This window comes from Stomoxys calcitrans, chromosome 1 (assembly GCF_963082655.1).
Source record: "Stomoxys calcitrans chromosome 1, idStoCalc2.1, whole genome shotgun sequence".
Taxonomy (NCBI): Eukaryota; Metazoa; Arthropoda; class Insecta; order Diptera; family Muscidae; genus Stomoxys; species Stomoxys calcitrans.
In genome coordinates, this window is record NC_081552.1 from 52,754,237 (window position 1) to 52,770,915 (window position 16,679).

General features: G+C 37.0%; 2 protein-coding genes across 7 annotated transcripts in view; both read left to right on the top strand.

Moving 5' to 3' along the window:
• The window catches only part of LOC106090092 (nuclear pore complex protein Nup154), a 257,128-nt gene that overhangs the window by 123,791 nt on the left and 116,658 nt on the right, over positions 1-16,679 (top strand). Inside the window, exon 1 of one of the 2 annotated variants that reach the window (XM_059360326.1) lies at positions 50-123. The exons of the other annotated variant lie outside the window; for it this stretch is intronic. The gene's annotated coding sequence lies outside the window, so the exon portion shown is untranslated. Of the gene's footprint in view, positions 1-49; positions 124-16,679 lie in introns of those variants that run through there. 2 annotated transcript variants of the gene reach the window in all.
• LOC106092403 (uncharacterized) overlaps positions 118-16,679 on the top strand; it is a 166,615-nt gene continuing 150,053 nt past the window's right edge. For 2 of the 5 annotated variants that reach the window (XM_059360327.1, XM_059360328.1), the window contains exon 1: positions 118-307. The gene's annotated coding sequence lies outside the window, so the exon portion shown is untranslated. The other 3 variants (XM_059360329.1, XM_059360330.1, XM_059360331.1) reach the window with 2 other exon arrangements.

Below are 16,679 nucleotides of genomic sequence, written 5' to 3' on the forward strand. Positions count from 1 at the left end.
TGGGTTGTTGAATGTCTTGCTTTAAAAAAATAACAACAATCTTAAACAAAATGAAGTGAAACAGTTAAAATAAGTTGAAAATAATTGCAAACAAAACAGTTTAGTTAATTGTTGTAAACATTGGTGAGCGGTCTACTTTTTGCTGCAGCTTCGCTTAAACGAATTCGTGGAGGAGAGGACAGAAATTCCTTTAAAATAAAACAAAAAATAACTAAATATTTCCATAAAAATAATAATTAATTGAAAACAAAAAAAAACAGCAACCCGACAAAATCATTTATCATCTACACTTTTGTTTTGGTTGCCGGTAAAAAAAATATATGTTTTTTAGTTAACCTCAATGTTTGTAAACAAACCACAAAGCAACAGTGTTGGAAAGCGTTTTTTTTTTGTGTGTCACGAAGTGTTGAAATGAAAGAATTTGACATGCAGGAATTTGAAGAGAAAAATTAAAAATTATTTACAAAGTGTGATTGTGGAAAATGTTCTGGTTACGATATTAAATTCGTCTTAATAAAATACATAAATAAATAAATATATAAAGGTGGCAGTTTAACTTCCCTTAAAAAAGTGACATGTAAATAAAACCATACACAATTTCCCATATATTTAAATATATTTAACAAAGAAATATAATTTTTTCATTAATACAGAATCTCGTTTTAATGTGAATAGAAATAAATTCTTGCACTATTCATTCTAAAATGCCTTAAAATAAAACCAAACTTTAGAAAAGTGTTAATTTAGTTTCTTCCCATATCGTGCTTTTTTGTTATTGTGGAAAAATGAAATGTTTTCATAATTAGAAAATAAGAATAAAAAGTTAAAAAACAAACAAAATGTATAACAGTGCCAAAAAGAGCAAAGAAAAGAAATTATAAAAAAAATCTGTAAAAAATTCCTAAAAATACTTCAAAATGTTGAAAATATTACAAAAATTTTGTGTTTTGTCTGAGCATACTTCTCTCATAACAGCGAGTGCTAATAAATGCAAGTTTGCAACTCAATGATAAGGGGCCTACTTTACACCCCCATCCTATGGTGGACTATGGTCTATAGGAGACATCTTGGGTGTCCACATCTCTAGTTTGTGTTCGTTTACGTATTTGTTGCGAAGCTTTCCATTACCAACAGCTAATCATATGAACAGGGGAAGCGGCAAAATCTCAAAAAAATATGAAACAGCAAATAAAACATGTGCAAATAGGTCAAGTTCGTCCTGAACGCGTCAAAAAGTTCAACCAGGATGTATGGATGGACCAATTCATGTTTATATGAGAGCTCTAAAAGGTATCGGCAGCCAGAGGTTAGCCCAGCGTGAACATCAGAAAATTTTTCAGCGATGGTTGGCCCCTTACTAATGTTTGCTACATTTGTAGCCAACCCCATTCGGCTAAAAAAGGAGGTCTTATAATTGAGCTAAAATTTAAATCGGACAGCACTCATTGGTATGAGAAAAGTATCCCCTGTTCCTTAATGACATGTTCATTGGGAAATTTTAATAGTAATGACATGTTCATTGGGAAATTTTAATAGTATATAAGTGAACTTGACCTGGATGTTGGAGTTCAAAGGAGAAGTCATTGTGCAAAATTTCAGCCAAATCGTATGATAATTGCGCCTCTAGAGGGCGCACTTACGATTGCACAATTGTTTCTCCTTTGATTGTTGGATCGGTTAATATGACTATATATGGTTATGGATCGATTCACGCTATACCAGACCTGGATGATAGAGTTCAAAGGCGAAGTCATTGTGCAAAATTTCAGGATGTTGGCAGATAAAGGAGAAGTAATTGTGCAAAATTTCAGGCAAATCGTATGATAATTTCACCCTCTGCAGGCTCAAGAGGTACAATCGGAGGATCGGTTTATATGGGTGTTATAACAGATTATGGATCGATTCAGGCCATATTAGACCTGGATATTTGAAGTCAAAGGAGAAGTCATTAAGCAAATTGTTTGCCAAATCGTATGATAGTTGCACCCCCTAGAGGCTTAAGACGTGCAACCGGGGGATGGGTTTGTACGAGAGTTGTAACAAGTTATTGATCTATTCAGGCTATATTAGACCTGGATGTTGGAAGATAGAGGAGAAGTAATTGTGCAAAATTTCAGGCAAATCGTATTATAATTTCGCCCCCTGCAGGCTCAAGATGTACAATCGGAGGATCGGTTTATATGGGTGTTATAACAGATTATGGATCGATTCAGGCCATACTAAATTTGGATGTTAGAGGTCAAAGGAGAAGTTATCGTGCAAAATTTCAGCCAAATCGTATGATGATTGTGCCCTCTAAAAGTAAAGCTGGCAAATCATAAGATTGCACCATGATTATTATCGATGGCACTATCGATATTTAATTTTTTTTCGATATTTTTCCGATGGATACTATCGCAAAGGTTAAATTTTTTGCAAAATGAAACAAAAATAAGCAACCCGACATTAAATGCATCCTTAAAGATACATTGCGCCTATAGAGGGCGCAATTTTCATTCGATCAGTCTAACATTTTGTACTATGATTTCTCTCATGACTTACAAGTGATTTCATGACTTCCAACTGACTTTATTAATCTTGGTTTTATTTGGTCTGGCACTGATATTGCTTCTATTTAAATCGATCTCCTGATTTTACTTCTTATTTTCGATTGGAACCGAACGTTGTTATCGATACTATCGATATATATTATTAAAACTATCGAAAATTTCGAATGTTTATCGATAATCGATAGCTCTATATAGACGTACAACCGGGGGATGGGTTTATATGGGATTTATAACAGGTTATGGGTCGAGTCAGGCCATGCTAGGCCTGGATGTTGGAAGTTAAAGGAGAAGTCATTGTGCAAAATTTCAATCAAATCGTACGATAATTTCGCCCTCAAGAAGTGCAATCGGGGGATCGGTCTACATAGTCAACAAATTATGGATCGACTCAGGCCGTAATAGACCTGAACGTTGGAGGTCAGAGCAGAAGTCATTGTGCAAAATGTTAGCCAAATCCTATGATAATTGTTCCTTCTAGAAGGCGTGAATTAAGGATGTTGGAAACCAATCTGTTCTGATTGATTTTGACTTGGCAAAATCCAGACTTATCTTGGTCTTCCTTCGTCTCAATATGGACGCAAACCTCCCCGCGGTGTCATCTGGATAGCTACCTTTAACATTCGTTGAAGTTAGTGGGCTAAAATGTGCCACGAGTTCACCTGTAGAAAGGCGAAAAGATGGGTTGGGGCGTCAGGTTAGTAGCCCATAACCCGGAAAACTTGAGTAAATTACTATGAAAAATTAAAAAGAACAAAAACGGATCCGCTCTATGTTGACGACCCCCGCAAACGCATTGTGCAAAATTTAAGCCACATCGGAACGACTTGGACCATACATGGTTTAGATAATTTTCAGAAACGCCAGATCTCCGAGATGGGTGGTGCGATTTAAGCGAAATTTTGTGTGCTCTCATATAGTACCTTAAAAAAATGTTGGTATCTCGGATGGGGTACCTAGGGGGGCCGCCCCACCCTAAAACCTACCAAACATATATTTACACCAATCACGGCAATATGGGACTCAAATGAAAGGTATTTGCGAGTAGAAAACGAATCTAATATCCAAATGTGGGACCATGTTTCTGGGGGTCCACCCCTTCCCCAAAACACCCCCCAAACAGGACTTATTTACTGACCATGGGAATATGCGGCTTAAATAAAAGGTATTTTAATGTAGAATTAGAATCTGATATCGAAATATGGGAGCAAGTGTTTGGGGGGCCGCCTCTCACCAAAAACATCCCTAAAGGGGGACATGAAACGTCTTTGGGAGTAAAACACGAATTTGACATCAATATTCGGGAAAAGTGTCTATGGGGTGACCTCACCCCCACAACACCACCCCAATAGTAAGCATTAGCTGACTTTTGCAATATGAGGCTCAAATAAGAGGGTTTTTAGAGTAGAACACGAATCCGGTATAGGCCAACTCACTGAGTGGCCGCCCATCCCCCAAAACACCCCCTAAGACGGTCTTGTTTGCCGACTATGGCAATATGGGGCTCAAATTTAAGGTATTTGGGAGTAGACCACGTATCTGATATCAACATTAGGGACCAACTGTCTAGGGGATGTCCCACTACCATAACAACCCCCAAATAGGACGTATTTGCTCACCAAGACAATTTGGGTCTTAAAGAGAGTGGAACTAAATATTTATAGTTTTAAAGGCCAATACCCCAAACCGGATATATTTGCTGACTTTTGCAATCAGAAGTTTAAATGCGATTAGAAAACGAATTTGATATCCAATTTTGAGGCCAGTGACAATATAGGGTTCAAATAAATGATATATAGTTATATGAGAATAGAGCACGTTGCTGATATAAATTTTCGGGCTTAGTGTTAGAGGGACCACCCCAATTCCCAAAACACCCCTAAATCGGGCATATTTACCGACCATGTCAATGTGAAGCTTAAATGAAAGTTATTGGGGGGTAAAGCAAGAATTGATACCCAATTTCGGGTCCAATTTTCTGGGGCTCTACCCCTTTTCCACAATACCCCACAAACAGCAATTTTTTAGTGACCATCGCAATATGGGGCTTAAATAAATGAATTTGGGAGTAGAATACGAATTTGATATCCAAATGTAGGACCATGTATTTAGGGCATCACCCCTTCCCCAAAACACCCCCCATCCCCAAAGGAAAAAAAAATCGTTCGACCATGCCAATATGTGGCTCAAATGATAGGTATTTGAGATTAGAAAACGAATTTGATAACCAATTTTGGGGCCATGTGTTTGGGGGACGCCTCATCCTGTAAACTCCCCTTAAACCAATGGCTATATGGGATTTAAATAAATGGTATTTAAGAGAAGAGCACGATGCTGCTATTTTTTCAGGGTCAAGTATCTGGGGGATCACCTCTCCCCCGAAAACATCCCTAAATCAGACGTTATGAGAATATTGGGCTGTAATAAAGTATTTTAAAAATGGAGTACACCTTACGTCTAAACTTAAATTCGTGGACCAATAAAGATCATATGGGATTCACATAAAGGCACTTATATTATCAAACGGTTATACTATTTTCGTAGCATGGTAATTCACTAAAAGCTCTTTAATTGTCGAAAATAAATATTCCAAGGAAACTTTTGTTCCATATTAAGTAAAAAACTAAAAACAATTTCATTTCTAAATGAAATTAGAAACAAGTTTATTTTATATTCAAGTGCAATGACTTGAATAACTCTGCTCCAGACCATTTGAAATCGCTAATGAAGCGTTACAATGCCCACGTTCACAAAAAAATCGATGATTTATTTACACAGCATGCGCAACTACGAACTACACTGTGACCATGCAACTTAGTCAAGAGTAATGGGTATTTGCATTACCTACCAATCCAATAGAGAGATGTTTATTTTCTAGATAATTTAACTGAATATTAAATATAGTGGCAATTGATCCGACTTAAGTTGACTAGCAACTAACAAGTGCCAATTTTTTATGAAATAGGAATACCATGCGGAACAATAACAAAAACAAGTAAATATTTATATGGGAATTATAATTGATCTTTAGATTGTGGTTGGCGAGTTGCTGCTAACGCCACAGACTCCCATTGGGCAAGTGAAAATGAAAGATTAGATTAAATAAATGAAACGCAAAAATTAAAAAAAAAAAAAAAAACATTTCTGAGAAACAATACACAATTAAATAATTAGATTAAACAATTGGAGGAATTGGTTATATTTCAATTTTAATATATGAATAAAAGTAAAAACGTGCTGGACCGGGTCTAATCTTATATACCCTACACCATGAAATGCAATTGCCGAGTTCTTTGCATGGCTTCTCTTTATGGGCAGAAACTAAAAAACGATAATAGGAGGTCAAGCAACAAAAGGACAAGAACACCTTCCTGTAGATGCTAAAAAAATCAAATTGTTGCCGAAAATCTAAGCCAATTTCCCCAACAAATCATTGCAATTCTTGAAACGAAATATTCTTATATTTTAGAAAAACTTTGTATATATTGTATTTATTAATTTAAACTATCGGGTTGCCCAAAAAGTAATTGCGGATTTTTCATATAGTCGGCGTTGACTAATTTGTTCACAGCTTGTGACTCTGTAATTGCATTCTTTCTTCTGTCAGTTATCGGCTGTTACTTTTAGCTTGCTTTAGAAAAAAAATGTAAAAAAAGTATATTTGATTAAAGTTCATTCTAAGTTTTATTAAAAATTCATTTACTTTCTTTTAAAAAATCCGCAATTACTTTTTGGGCAACCCAATACTTCCATTAGAAGCATTTCATGTATCAAAACCCTAAACTCATGCTTAAATAACTATGCCTGCTTTGATGTTGCTTTTAAAGATTCAGTCCATTGGTGCGATCAAACGTGTGTCCTCTATTTGCGCTTACACCCCCGATAAATTGAACGAATCGAGGCCTGAATATTGAGGTCCGATCTGGGTGGTGTTCATTGCTCTCACGAGAAGCTTAGGTGCGAGCTACCGGGCGCGTCCACAGGTCGCGGATAGTGGAATGCTCCATACGGAGTAGCTGCAACAGCAGTCGCGGACAGTAAGAGGTATCGAGCGGAGAGTTTCAGTGAGAGGTATGGCGGCATCGGCTCTTGGACAAATACTGAGTGCCTATGATGCTCTATATGACAAGGCGAGTTAAAGGCGCCTTTAAATAACCAATGGCCACCCTGCTCCCGCGGCGATCGGTCCTTTGGACCGGAACGAGCTTGATCACCTACAGCTTGACGAGGATCACCTACAACAGCAAAAAAAGATGTTGTCGCGTTGTGGCGCTTTCGTTTAAACCTTAATTTCTATTAAAATTATATTAAGCTCTATAGAAAATTGACAAAATTTTATATAAAATAACAAGTAAGATCGTGCTAAGTTCCGCCGGACCGAATCTTATATACCCTGGATCGCATTTGTCGAGTTCTATGCGCGGTATCTCTTTTTAGGCAAACAAAGAATATTGAATGAGAACTGTTATGCTATTGGAGCTATATCAAGTTATAGTCCGATTCGGACCATAAATGAATTGAACGCTGATTGTACTGATTGACATTGTAGAAGCCATCGTGTAATATTTCAGTTCATTTGCATTAGAATTGTAGAAGCAAAATGGGAGATCAGTTTATATGGGAGCTGTATCAGGCTATTGATCGATTCAGACCATTTTAGACACTTATGTCGAAGGTCATGATAGAAGCCGTTGCTCAAGAAGTCAAGATCCCAGATCGGTTTATATGGCAGCTATATCAGGTTATGTACCGATTTGCGCCATACTTAGCACAGTTATTGAATATCATAACAAAACACCTCATACAAGATTTCATCCAAATCGGATGAGAATTGTGCGCTCTATTGGCTCAAGAAGTCAAGATTGGTTTATATGACAGCTATACCAGATTATGAACCGATTTGAATCATACTTAACATTGTTGTTGGAAGTGATACCAAAACACTAAGTGCAAAATTTCAGTCAAATCGGAGGCTCAGAAGTCAAGACCCAAGATCGGTTTATATGGCGCTATATCAAAACATTGACCGATTTGGCCCATTTATAATCCCAACCAAGCTGCTGGCTTTACTCCTTCGAAAGTTAGCGTGTTTTCGACAGACATACGGTCGGACGGACGGACATGGCTAGATCGACTTAAAATGTCATGACGATCAAGAATATATATACTTGATGGGGTCTCAGCCGCATATTTGGAGGTGTTACAAACAGAAAGACGAAATAAGTATACTCCCATCCTATGGTGGAAGGTATAAAAAAGGATGTAACAGCCTGCATAAGGTTGGTGTTAAAATGAGAATTGGAATTCTTTGAGATGTTGTTCAGAAAACTGACTCACATAGGGAGTTAATTGGTCCGCTTGCGTAGTTTTCATATAAGCATTAATGCTAAAATCTAAGCTTAAATAGGACAATAAGCATGCCATGAAACTGTGCTACAGATAGGACACACTAGGCACTGACGAGGGTCTTACCTGCCTGGAGACGCGTCTACCAATGGTGTAATTAATATCAATGCCCGATAGCCTGATAACTGGAAATTTTTTTCTTCAATTCATAAAAACAATCGCTCCTGCCAAACACCCATTCTCGTGATCATTTAAGTTGGATTAACGTGAGAAGAATGATTTATGACCGACTCTAGTCGCCAAAACAAACAAAGTAAGAAAATTTTATTTCTATAGAAAATTATTTATGGAAAATTTGACCAAAGTGTTATTTTTATGGAAAATTTTGTGAAATAATAGACATTTTTTCTATTAAAATTATTCGGAAAATGAACGTGCACTGAGTAAAACAGGTCCTATCTATTACTTAGCGGGTGCTCAATGAAAAAGCCTTTGTAACATAAAATGCATGTGACTTCTTAAAAATGTTTAAATAACTTAAAATGGTTGTAACTCCTCAAATTATGTTTTAATCCAGAAGAGAGATTCATAAACAGAGTAGAATTGCACAGCATTCCTATAAGAGAAAAATTTTTTAACTGAAAATGTCTGTAACACATTAAGAACACAAAAGACGTCGTCGCTTACGTTTAAACTTTAATTTCTATCAAAAATTATATTAAGCTCTATAGAAAACGGACAAATTTTTTTTGTAAAATAAAAATGTGTTTTCAAAACTTTTTTTTTATAGAAAATTCAGTCATAATTTCTATGAAAACCATTTCCAAAATTTTACTTTTATAGAAAATTTTATTAAATTTTGCTTTGCTTTGGGAAATTGTGTTTAAATATTTCTCATAGATGCATTTTTTATAATTTTCTCAACATTTTAAATTCATAATAAATTTTTCAAAATTTTATTTCTATAAACAATTTTTTTATGTTTTTGTAAAAATTTTAACTGTTGGCAACTTTTATTTTCATAAAAAAGTTAGTTTTTGTCAAAAAAAAACCCTTTTCTGCCTTTTCAGAAGATTTCAATGTTAACACTGCACCTTACCCACTTAGACTTCTCAAAACATAGAATGTTTTATAAAAAAAACAGTAGGAAAAGAAAAAAGTCGCATATAAGTAAAAAGTGGGAGCTAAATCAATTTTGATGGACCTCGGCGGATATTTTCAGATGGGTTATTAAATAAACCGTATCAAATTTCGAGCCAAGCAAATATGTTCAAACTGTAATAACTACGGTTGACAAATGACAACATTATTGCAAATTACCCAAAATCTAACGGACATGTATATGGGAGCTACATCTAAATCTGAATCGATTTCGACCAAAGTTCTTAGATATTGTGGCAGGTGTTGAGGAAAGCGTTGTGCACAATTTTGGCAAGATTCGTCAATAAATGCGCTTTCAGTGGCTCTAGGAGTGAAAATTGAGCGTTATACATATATGGCAGCTATATCTTAATCTTAACCGATTTTTATGTATTTCACCAGTAATACCTAGAGTCACCGTAGCGCAGAGGTTAGCATGTCCGCCTATGACGCTGAACGCCTGGGTTCGAATCCTGGCGGGACCATCCCAAAAAATTTTTTAGCGGTGGCTTTCCCCTCCCAATGCTCGCAACATTTGTGAGGTACTATGCCATGTAAAACTTCTCTTCAAAGAGGTGTCGCACGGCGGCACGCCGTTCGGACTATAAAAAGGAGGCCCCTTATCATTGATCTTAAACTTGAATCGGACTGCGCTCATTGATATGTGAGAAGTTTGCCCCTGTTCCTTAGTGGAATGTTCATGGGCAAAATTTGCATTTGCATTTGCATTTACCTAGAGTCATAAGAAAATCCTTCCTGTCAAATTTCGAGGGAATCGGATTACAAATGAGCACCGATTTCAAGCAAACTTAGCACCGATTTCAAGCAAACTTCTTAGATATTGTGATGGTCGTCGAGGAAAGCGTTGTGCAAAAAAGATTGGTCAATAAATGCGCTTGCAGTGGCTCTAAAAATTAAAATCAGTCGATATACATATATGGCAGCTATATCTAAATCTTAACCGATTTTAATGAAATTCACCAGTAATACCTAGAGACATAAGAAAATTCTTCCTGTCAAATTTCGAGGGAATCGGATAACAAATGAGCACTTCCGAGAGAATCGGTTAACAAATGACCACATTATTGCATTATTACCGCAAAACCGACGAACATATATATGGGAGCTATATCCAAATCTGAACCCATTTTGTCCAATTTCAGTAGGCTTCGTCTGTACGCCAAAAAAAATGTAGGTGCCAAATTTGAAGACGATCGGATGAAAATTGAGAACTGTAGTTTGTACACAGAATTAATATGGACAGACCGATGTAGCTAAATCGAGTCAGAAAGTGTTTCCGAGTTGATCGGAATACTTATTAATGGTTCTATCTCTCTTCCTTCTGGGTGTTACAAATAAATCCACTAAGTTATAATGCCCTGTACCAAAGTAGTGGTTTTGGGTATACAAATATTATCATTAATAAACTATTAAAATTTCGTATAGCTATCCGGGTATTATTTTTTATTGAAAAAAAAAACAAGCAAAAGCGTGCTTAGTTCGGCCGGGCCGAATCTTGGGTACCCACCACCATGGTTTCTGCTAAAATATGAGAGCTATATCTAGTTTTAGACCGAATTGGACCGTATTTGGCCCAGTTGTTGAAAGTCATAACAGAACACTAATTCAGCCAAATCGGACAAAAATTGGGGCTTCCAGGGGCTTAGGAAGTCAAATCGGGAGAACGGTTTATATGGGAATTATATCAGGTTATAGACCGAATTGGACCGTACTTGGCCCAGTTGTTGAAAGTCATAACAGAATACTATGTGCAAAACTTTAGCCAAATCGGATGAAAATTGAGGCTTCCAGGGGCTCCCATATAAGCCAGGAGATCGGCTTATATGGGAGCTATATCAGGTTCGTTACCGTTTTTGAACCGCACAGTTGTTCGAAGTCATAAAAGAACACTATGTGCAAAATTTCAGTCAAATCGGACAAAAAGCGTGGCTTCCATGGGATTAAGAAGACAAATCGTGATCCCCAACGACCTACATCAATATGAAGCATCTGTGCAAAATTTCAAGCGGCTAGCTCTACGCGTTCGACCGCTATCCTGATTTCGACAGACGGACAGACATAGCTAGTTCGAATTAGAATTTCGAGACGATCAAGAATATATATACTTTATGGTGTCCTTGATTAATATTTCGAGGTGTTACAAACGGAATCGCTAATCACAGTTCTACGCGTTCGACCGCTATCGTGATTTCGACAGACGGAAGGACATAGCTAGTTCGAATTAGAATTTCGAGACAATCAAGAATATATGTATATACTTTATGGGGTCCTTGATCAATATTTCGAGGTGTTACAAACGGAATCACTAGATTAGTATACCCCCATCCTATGGTATAAAAACAACACTAATGGGTATAAAAACAAAAAATAAAGTTGTTGAAAATGAATACTGAATAAGTCAATATTCGTGAAAAAAAAATTATTGACATACTAATTACCACCTCAACTACTTCAAAACAAAACTACCCTTGAAATGCATTAAATGATGCAGTGAACCTTAAATACGAAGCAATTATGCAAAAATGGCATGCATTTCAGAGCAAAAGAAAATCTAAAATAATCGAAATCACGATAGTAAATTATACAGGAAAGGTGAGAGTTGGAAAGTAATTTTAGTTAAGAAAAAAATACAACTAATTTTATTTAAGAGAATCGAACCCAAGAAAGTGCCGCAAGCAACTACAGAACTTGGTAAGTGCTAAATTATCAATTTTACTTGACGGCGAGAGAGCGAGGTATGTGGAATAGATCTCTCTTTTCTATAAACTTAGAATTGCCGTTAGTAAATTGGGCTGACCATATTTTTTAATTCACAAAAACAAATGCATGATGAAATGAAACACAGAAACACATGCATTGGGAAAAGGTACAGCTAATAGACAGGGTTGTCGAGCGTAGTTAATGTGGTAATTGTATTTTAGATGCGTTTTCGCTATTAATACGATTCAAATACAACATACCAACGCACGGCCCTTGAAGCCATCACACCTAATGTGGTTGAAGAGTCTTCTAAACGAAACGCGCCCCATAGTGGTTGGTGTGTGTTGCTATCTTTGGCTTTCCTTTTCCATTTGCAATCCCCGATCATTGAGCTCGTCTCGAAAGAGGTCGGTCTATATGGCAGTTGCATACAAATATGGTCCGATCTGGACCACATATGACAGAAATGGGTAGGGGTCCACCAGAATACACTGTGCCATATTCCATCGAATTCGGGTAATAAATTGATATTTTATGGCCTCAATACCCTATATATTGGGAGATCGGGCGGTCGATATATCCAAATATAGTCCGATCTGAACCACACCTCACAAGTAGGGGTCTACCAAAACTCACTGGGCCTAATTTCATCGCAATCGGATGAAAAATTACCAATTTAATGCCTCAAGACTTTAAGTCTGGAGATCGGTCTATACAGCGGCTATATATAACTAAAATCCGATTTTATGAGATCAGAAGATCAGGTTTATATACAAAGAATACGAAATCAACAAAAATTGTTTGGAAAATGTTCTTATGCAAAAGATATCTGCAAAATTATAAATACCCAACTTTAAATAAGGGTATTTACCCAAATATCTTTTGGGTATTTACCCATCGCCCATCTCTAATCATGGCCCTTTTCACTTCTTTGGCAATGGTCATTCTTTCATACTCTTACGTTCGATAAGTTATAAGACATACGTTAGATATGACCTCATAGAATAATTGCATACTTAACGGTTAAGTGGTTTACAATTGAGAGCAACAAACGTCATACCTTTAACATGTATCTCTTCCTCTCTTGCTCTCTTCTTCTTTATTTGGTTTGATTGAGCACTTGCAATTGGTCATTGATGTTGTAATTGGTGTTGTTGTTTTTACCTGTCCCATAGTCAAGGGCCATCAAGCCATAGACTCCAGAATTTTTTATACAAAAACAAATAATAACAAAAATACCAGCAACAACAACACAAATCGCATGCATGCATTTGTGCCCACATGCGGAATTGATTAACTGTGATATATATATGTATATATTTTTTTTTTCCTTTTTTATTTAAAAATTAATATTAATTACTTTTTATTGCGAATGATGATTGCGATGACAGTTATTGATTTCTTTATATGGCGTTATTTATGATTTATATCGACTGCCTACAATAAGCGAGCACACACAATATGAAGAACAGGTTTAAGGTTGGATGTTAAAGAATTTTGAATACCCTAATTAAGGAAGCCATCTAGGTATAATAATAAATTTGTTTAAGAAATTATTTAATTTCCATAGCCAAATGTTGAGAAAATGTTTATATAATTTTAAAACGCTTGGTTAGGTGAGAGCAACAATTTATTGGATACCCTCCACCACAGGATAGGTGTATACTTATTTCGTCATTTTGTTTGTAACATCGCGCATTATTCGTCTTAAACTCCATAAGATATATATATATATATATATATTGGGTTGCCCAAAAAGTAATTGCGGATTTTTCATATAGTCGGCGTTGACAAATTTTTTCACAGCTTCTGACTCTGCAATTGCATTCTTTCTTCTGTCAGTTATCAGCTGTAACTTTTAGCTTGCTTTAGAAAAATTCTAAGTTTTATTAAAAATGCATTTACTTTTTTTTAAAAAATCCGCAATTACTTTTTGGGCAAACCTATATACATATATATATATATATATATGTATATATATCAGAAATTTTGCAAAGATACTTCTTGTTAAAGTATTTCAGTTGGGATTGGAGGTCGGACAGAGGTTTGCATCAAAGAGGTTAGAATCAAGCGGTGGTATTTTTCTGATTTATTGTAAACTCATAAAAATGCGGTGTTAGTATGTAACATCACCGAAATTAATGCGGTGTTAGGCTCAGCTTACTGATAGGAGTGTCCATCATTTCAATACTCTCGCATACTTCGCATTTATCGTCTATGCCCATGACAGTGTTGAGTGAATTTAAGACGAGAATGAAAACACCGCATAACACAACACATTGATTCAAATCATAAATGCGGTGTTATTTTTTCAACTTAAGAAAGCTCATTTATTTTAACAAACATATCTTTTAATATTGCTATATTTAATTTCGTTTATTGAGCTTAAACATTAATCGAACTGCATTCATTGTTATGAGAGAAGTATTCCCTTTTCTTTAATGGAATGTTCATGGGAAGTTTAGTATTTATTAGTAATATTGAATTTCGTTCCTGGATGAAAATTTTTTGGAATTTTTTTCAATATTTTTTTATGTTATAAATAAAATTGCGGCTGTTGCATTGTTTTGGTAAATACTCATCATAACACCGCATATACATGAGAAAATTTGCATAAGTATTTGCGGTAGTAGTTTAAACTCAAGTGTCGCCCTTTTGTTTTAAAGCGATACCTACACATACACATCAGCACCGCCGTAGAATCATTTGTGTAAATGGTTGTGTTGATTCAAAAAGACAAGTATTAATGCTGTGCACCGCAAATGCGACCACCGCTGCATATTCCTGTCTAGCATGCCCGCCTATAACGTTGAACGCCTCAGTTTGAGTCCTGGCAAGAACATCAGAAAAAACTTTTCAGCTGGAGACATATGCCATACATAGAAACCATGTAAAAACTTCTCGCCAAAGAGGTTTTGCACTGCGGCACGACGTTCGGACTCGGCTATAAAAAGGAGATCCTATATCATTGAGCTAAAATTTGCATCGGACAGCACTCATTGATATGTGTGAAGTTTGACTCTGTCCATTGGGAAATTTGCATTTGCAGTAGGGGTTGTAAATGGGCTAAATCGGTCCATGTTTAGATATAACTGCCAAAAAATTATAATTTTTGTGCCTCTAGAGAGCGCAATTCTTTTACAATCTGGCTAACATTTAAAACGATGTATTTTCCAATGATTTCCGACAAATGTACCAAGTATGGTCCGAATGGGTCTAAACTCTGATATAGCTTCTACGTAAACCGATCGCAGGAATATATTTCTTGTGCCTCTAGAGTTAAAAATTCGCAAGGCTGAATAAGTCGAAACCTAGTTCTTATATACACCGATCTCCAGATTTAACTCCTTGAGTAGGCGCATTTCTTATCCGTATTGGCTGATATTTCGCACAATGGCTTCTACTATGAACTCCAATATATATATATATATACCAGGTATGACCCAAATCGGCCCGTAACCTGATTTTAAAACTATAAAAAAAATCCATGAAGATTTCTTGTTATGACCTCCTTTTGTCCTATTTTCTTCTGCCAATAAAGAGAGACCGCGCAAAGAACTTTAAATTCGATCCATTGTGGAGAATATTAAAGATTCGACCACACGTTTTACTTGTTTTTTCCCCTTTTTTCAAACATACTCACTTAGACTACAGGGTACCGTAACAGTGCTAATCTCTGGGGCAAAGAAAAGTGCCCTGAGAGAGACGGCATTCTCGATTATATGCCTCTGCACCTATAAGTTGGGTGTGTGGCAACAAAGATCGCCATGAGAGTGAGGTATATGGCGCTCCTCTAACTTGGATCATTATTTTGCTCTTCGGGAGGATGGTGTTGCCGCGTGAAACCATGCTATATGCAGCGCGCCTGATTACATACCAGGGGAATCCTTCCTTCCTCACGGATTGGAAGTTGTTTTCCCGAAAAGGGATCTCTCTCTCCTTTCCGGGACACTCTGTATACTAAATTGGATGAGGCAGCAGTCTTTATTCAATTCCTTGTAATCAGGGAATCTTATAGACTTCTGGACGAGAGCAGCGTCTTTAAGGGCGAGGTCTTTGCGATCCTGACGGCATTTGAGACGATGTTGATGCGAGAGCGGCGGCCCAATCAAACTGTCACGATATACGTGGACAGTCCGGCTGTGCTGAAGGCTCTGTCGTCGCCATCAAGGTGTGGCGGGGAATGAAGCGGCAGACGAGCTTATCAGAAATGGTTAGCCTATTGACGCATATCTTGCTTTGGAATCAGTGAGACCTCCACTGTGTGAGCTTCTTGGTAGGTTGGACGCCTTATTTGCGAAGGCGTGGGCTGGTGTTGCAGTTTGTAGGGTGCCCTGCGGCCGAATATTTCGCACAACAGGACGTCGTTTGACCTGTAGCTGAGACTTAGGACTGCTAATAGGAGTCCTGTCTGATCACTGCAATGTCAGGTCTGTGACCTTGCGCTGGGTGGAGGGAGAGGCAGACTTATGCAGAATGGCCTATGATGTGGAGGAGTTGGAGTCGGTCGAGCACCTATTGTGTCACTGCTCCGCGATTGGGAGAAGAAGGCACAGAATAATGAGTGAACTCCTCATTCCGAGCCTGGATTCCCTACAGGCTCTTAGACCTCTTGCCATTCTGACTGTGGACCATACTCTCCACGATTTTTTTTTTTTTTTTGTCTTATGTCTTACTTTCGTTTTTTTGTCTCTATTTGATGTCTTGAATCGTTCTTCGGTGTAAGTTTATAAAATGTTTTTTATCTTCTTCTCTTCTACTTTCTTCTAGGGTGAAGAAAATTTACCTTATGTCTCCGAGGTTGCTAGTCGCGTGCCTTCCTACCTAACCAAACGTAGCTTAAGAATATTTTAGTGCATTTTGATACCACAGTAACGACAGACCAGGCCTCTAGTGGGAATCGAACCTTTGACCCCCGCCCTTTTA